We start from the raw sequence: 6536 nt of genomic DNA on the forward strand, positions 1-6536 counted from the left end.
CAACCGAGTTTGATGATTCGGTCCCACTGAGATTGGTAAGTGTGTAACGGTCAGATTTTGTGTGGAGGCTATATATACCCCTCCACCCACTCTTCATTCGTGGAGAGAGCCATCAGAATGTGCCGACACTTCCAACATTCATTTTGTGAGAGAGAACCACCTACACTTGTGTTGAGGTCAAGATATTCCATTCCTACCGTATGAATCTTGATCTCTAGCCTTCCCCAAGTTGCTTTCCACTCAAATCTTCTTTCCACCAAATCCAAATCCTGTGAGAGAGAGTTGAGTGTTGGGGAGATTATCATTTGAAGCACAAGAGCAAGGAGTTCATCATCAACACACCATTTGTTACTTCTTGGAGAGTGGTGTCTCCTAGATTGGCCAGGTGTCACTTGGGATCCTCCAACAAGATTGTGAAGTTGAACCAAGGAGTTTGTAAGGGCAAGGAGATCGCCTACTTCATGAAGATCTACCCCTAGCGAGGCCAGTCCTTTGTGGGCGACGACCATGGTGGGATAGACAAGGTTGCTTCTTCATGGACCCTTCGTGGGTGGAGCACTCTGTGGACTCGCACAGCCGTTACCCTTCGTGGGTTGAAGTCTCCATCAACGTGGATGTACGATAACACAACCTATCTGTGTCTCCAATTGCGTTTGCACACTCCAATCCCATCCCTTTACGTTCTTGCAAGTTGCATGCTTTACTTTCCGCTGCTCATATACTCTATGCATGCTTGCTTGTTATGTATTGTGATTGTTAAACTTGTGCTAAAACTCCACTTAAACTGAAAGAGATTAAATACTGCAACTTTTTCACTTAGTGTCTAATCACCCCCCTCTAGACACCTCTTCTCGATCCTTTCACTTTATTGCGGCGAAAGAAGAGCCCCAACCGCCTTACGGAGTGGCCACGAGGGTCAGGGGCACGCCCTACCCCCTGGGGCGCGCCCCATGTCTCGTGGAATCCTTGGGGTCATCTCGCGTTGATTCTTTTTTCAAAAAATCACATATATTCCAAAAACAATCTGCGTAAGTTTTTATCGCATTTGGACTCCGTTTGATATGGATTTTCTGCGAAATAAAAAACATGCAACAAACAGGAACTGGGCACTGGATCAATATGTTAGTCCCAAAAATTGTATAAAAAGTTGCCAAAAGTATGTAAAAGTTGTAGAATATTGGCATGGAACAATAAAAAATTATAGATATGACGGAGACGTATCAGCATCCCCAAGCTTAATTCGTGCTCGTCCTCGAGTAAGTAAATGATAAAAATATAATTTTTAATATGGAATGCTACCTAGCATAATCTTGATCATGTAATCTAATCATGGCATGAATATTAAGACACGAGTGATTCAAAGCAATAGTTTATCATTTTAAGAAAATAATACTTCAAGCATACTAATAAAGCAATCATGTCTTTTCAAAATAACATGGCCAAAGAAAGTTATTCCTACAAAATCATATGGTCTGGCTATGCTCCATCTTCACCACACAAAGTATTTAAATCATGCACAACCCTGGTTTTAGCCAAGCAATTGTTTCATACTTTAGTATTCTCAAACTTTTTCAACTTTCACACAATACATGAGCATGAGCCATGGGCATATCACTATAGGTGGAATAGAATATGGTGGTTGTGGAGGAGACAAAAAAGGGAGAAAGTCTCACACCAACTAGGAAAATTAATGGGCTATGGAGATGCCCATCAATCGATATCGATGCAAGTGAGTAGGGATTTCCATGCAAGGGACACACTAGAGCTATAAGTGTATGAAAGCTCAAACTGAAAACTGTAATAGCCTGGCTTATTAGGGATGATAGACTACTCATATCAATAAGGAATTCCTTCTTTTCCGGGATCCCATTCGGATAGAACTCCAAAGTTAAGCGTGCTCAGCTTGGAGTAGTTTCAGGATGGGTGACCGACCGGGAAGTTTCTCCCGGGTGCGCACGAGTGAGGACAAAGTGCGCAGAAAAGACTAGTATTGATCTGTGGGGCCAGTCTAGATCCCGCCAGGAGTAACGACCACCGGCGGGTGTGTCCGGGGCGTTACAGAAAACTAAGTGGGTGTGCATCCAACTTGCTTGCTCATGAAGACCTCGGGCATTTAAGGAAGCCCATCATTGGAATATTTTGTTTTTTTGGTGGGCTTCTTGGCCTCTTTTTTTATTTGGGCTTCTTTGGCCTCTTTTATTTATTTGGGCTTCTTTGGCCTCTTTTATTTATTTTTAAAGTCCAAAGACTCATCTCGACTTGTGGGGGAATCTAGTCTCCATCATCCTTTCCTCACTGGGACAATACTCTAATAATGATGATCATCACACTTTTATTTATTTACAACTCAATATTACAACTCGATATGTAGAACAAATATATGACTCTATATGAATGACTCTGGCGGTGTACCAAGATGTGCAATGGTCTAGCGTAGCAAATGATATCAAAAAACGGACAAGCCATGAAAATATCATGCTTGTTGTCTTACGATCATGCAAAGTAATATGACACGGAACGCTCAAGTCATGTATATGATGATGATGGAAGTTGCATGCCAATATATCTCGGAATGGCTATAGAAATGCCATAATGGGTAGGTATGGTGGCTGTTTTGAGGAAGGTATATGGTGGGTGTATGGTACCGACGAGAGTTGCACGGCACAAGAGAGGCTAGCAATGGTGGAAGGGTGAGAGTGTGTATAATCCATGGACTCAACATTAGTCATAAAGAACTCACATACTTATTGCAAAAATCTATTAGCTATCAAAACAAAGTACTACGTGCATGCTCCTAGGGGAAGGGTCGGTAGGAGTTAACCATCGCACGATCCCGGCCTCCACACAAAGGATGACAATAAATAAATAGATCATGCTCTGACTTCATTACATAACGGTTCACCATACGTTCATGCTACGAGAATCACAAACCTTAACACAAGTATTTCTACCAATCCAAAATTACTCACTACATGACCCTAATATCACCATCTTTATATCGCAAAACTATTGCAAGGAATCAAATATATCATATTCAGTGATCTACAAGTTTTATGTAGGATTTTATGACTAACCATGTGAATGGCCAATTCCCGTTGACTCTCTAAATAGTTATAAGTGAAGCAAGAGATTTTAATTCTTTCTATAAAAGATATGCCCACGCTCTAACAAATATAAGTGAAGCAAAAGAGCATTCTATGAATGGTGGTTTTCTATGTGTAAAGAAACATGCAATCCAAACTTCAAATGATATAAGTGAAGCACATGAAGCATTCTATAAAACCATACTCAAAAGATATAAGTGAAGTGCAAAGAGCATTCTATAAATCAACCAAGGACTATCTCATACTAGCATGGTGCATTTACTAAAAGAAAAATAAAAGGCGCACGACACTCCAAGATTTACGCATATCATGTGACGAATAAAAATATAGCTCCAAGTAAAATTGCCGATGATTGTTAGAAGAAAGAGGGGATTCCTTCTGGGGCATCCCCAAGTTTAGTTGCTTGGGAGTCCTCGAATATTACCTTTGGGTGCGTCGGGCATCCCCAAGCTTAGGATCTTGCAACTCCTTATTCCTTCATCCATCGTGATTTCACCCAAAACTTGAAAACTTCAATCACACAAAACTTCAAAACCCTCGTGATATCCGTTAGTATTATAAAACAACACCACTTTAAGTACTGTTGCAAACTTATTCATATTTTTTTTTGCATTGTAGCTACTGTATTATAACTTCTCCATGGCTTATACCACCGATAAAATCGATAGTTTCATCAAAACGAGCAAAACAATGCATCAAAAACAGAATATGTCTTAAATAAGACAGTCTGTAGCAATCTGAATATCTACCATACTTCTGTAACTCCAAAAATTCTGAAAAATTAGGACAAAATAAAACAATTCTATAGAAGTATGATACGTCTCCAACGTATCTATAATTTTTGATTGTTCCATGTTGTTATATTATCATTCTTGGATGTTTTACATTCATTTTATATCATTTTTTGGTACTAACCTATTGACATAGTGCCCAGTGCCAGTTGCTGTTTTCTGCATGTTTATTACATTGCAGGAAATCAATATGAAATGGAGTCCAAACGCAATGAAACTCCTGGAGGATTGTTTTTTGGCCAGAGGAAAGCCAGTGGGCCAAGGAAGCACCTGGGGGCCGCTCGAGGGGAGCAGCACCCACCAGGGCGCGCCCAGGTGGGTGCTGCCCACCTCGGGTGCCCCCTAAACCGCCTCTTCGCTCTATAAATACCACAATATTCCAGAAACCCTAGGGGAGTCGATGAAATATTGATCCAGCCGCCACAGAGTCCTGAACCACCAGATCCAATCTAGACACCGTCATGGAGGGGTTCACCACTTCCATTGGTGCCTCTCCTATGATGCGTGAGTAGTTCTTTGTAGACCTACGGGTCCGTAGTTAGTAGCTAGATGGATTCCTCTCTCTCTCTCTCTCTTGATTATCAATACAATGGTCTCTTGGAGATCCATATGATGTAAGTCTTTTTGCAGTGTGTTTGTTGGGATCCGATGAGCTTTGAGTTTATGATCAAATCTATGTTTTTATCCATGAAAGTTATTTGAGTCTTCTTTGATCTCTTATATGCATGATTGCTTATAGCCTCATATTTCTTCTCCGATATTTGGGTTTTGTTTGGCCAACTGGATCTATTTATCTTGCAATGGGAAGAGGTGCTTTGTAGTGGGTTCGATCTTACGGTGCTTGATCCCAGTGACAGAAGGGGAACCGACACGTATGTATCGTTGCTACTAAGGATAACAAGATGAGATCTATACCTCCGCAATAGATAAACGGATCTCATCTACATCATGTCATCGTTCTTATTGCATTACTCCATTTTCTCATGAACTTAATACACTAGATGCATGCTGGATAGCGGTCGATGTGTGGAGTAATAGTAGTAGATGCAGGCAGGAGTCGGTCTACTAATCTTGGACGTGATGCCTATATAATGATCATTGCCAGGATATCGTCATGATTATTTGAAGTTTTATCAATTGCCCAATAGTAATTGTTTTCCCGCCATTTGCTATTTTTCTGGAGAGAAGCCACTAGTGAAACCTCCGCCCCCCGGGTCTCTTTTCATCATTTTTGCCCTTGTGGTCTATTTTCTCTTGCATTTATTTTCAGATCTATTAAACCAAAAATACAGAAATACCTTGCTACAGTTTATTTGTTTTGCGATCTATTTATCCTATCTACCACTTTTACCTCACGTTATTTGCCTATCTTGAGGCGTCGTACCCGGAAGGGATTGACAACCCCTTTAACACGTCGGGTTGCAAGTATTTGTTATTTATGTGCAGGTGTTGTTTATGTGGTGTGAGGAGGTTCTCCTACTGGTTCGATAACCTTGGTATCATCACTGAGGGAAATACCTACCGTCGCTATACTGCATCATCCCTTCCTCTTTGGGGAAATACCGACGTAGTTCTAGCAGACATCAAAGTACTTTGCAAAAAGTTTTAGAACCGTTCGACTTTCCAATAAAAAATGTAAATTCATGCGCTACAACCAAAGTTTCTTTTTTTCCACTGCACATACCAAACAAGCAATCTAATCATCCTGAAGGCAAATCTTGGCACATTATTTTTATAATACAATGGATTTATACAAGGGATAATTATTTTTGTTGAAAAGTTTTTGTAATCAAGATTCACAAAGTTTCCATGGGCATGAACAAAGTTCAAGGCATGCTCCCATTTTAACAATGCTCATCTCTCTCACTTTCACTTTCTGTTTTGAAAAAGTTTTAGGTTCCCCTCTTTGTTTTTTTGTTTTTAAACTATATAAAATCACTCAACGGAAATAAATGACTCTCTAAAACTTCTGGGTTGTCTCCCTGGCAGCGCTTTCTTTAAAGCCATTAAGCTAGGCATATAGTGCTCAAGTAATGGATCCACCTGGATCCCAAGGTATATCAAAGCCAATTTTAATTAACAATGATTTGTAATTTAGTAGTGAGCTCAAAGTAACGTATATCATGTAATGACAAAGTCTAACTCTCTTCCTATGCATCGGCATGTCATAAAAGAACAATTCATGCACATAAAGTAAAGGCACATGCATAGTATAAATAGTTTCTTGCAATTTTATCATATTGGAAACATAGAGAGGTGGAGATGTAGTTCCTCTCTCATAATAATTGCAAGTAGGAGCAGCAAGCACATGCATATTATATTCATCAAAATCATCATGTCTAGTAGTAGAACGCAACCCATCAATATAGTCCTTAATAACCGCAAACTTCTCCGAAATAGTGTAGTTGAGAGAATTCAAAAAGATAATAGGACTATTGTCAGCGTCCTGGATTTGGGGGTATCCAGCCCTGCCTGCCTGTGGCCCATCGGGTTACTCCATCAACGGCCTAGTACGGCCTAGCTTCAACACCAACACCGCAGGACCCTTGCGAGGAGGACAACGCCAAGACCCCCGAAGGAAGTGGCCTCCTCAGGAGGGCTCCTGAGGGACGGAGAGTTCTATGCAAGATATCTCATGAGG

This window comes from Triticum dicoccoides, chromosome 6B (genome assembly GCF_002162155.2).
Source record: "Triticum dicoccoides isolate Atlit2015 ecotype Zavitan chromosome 6B, WEW_v2.0, whole genome shotgun sequence".
Lineage (NCBI taxonomy): Eukaryota > Viridiplantae > Streptophyta > Magnoliopsida > Poales > Poaceae > Triticum > Triticum dicoccoides.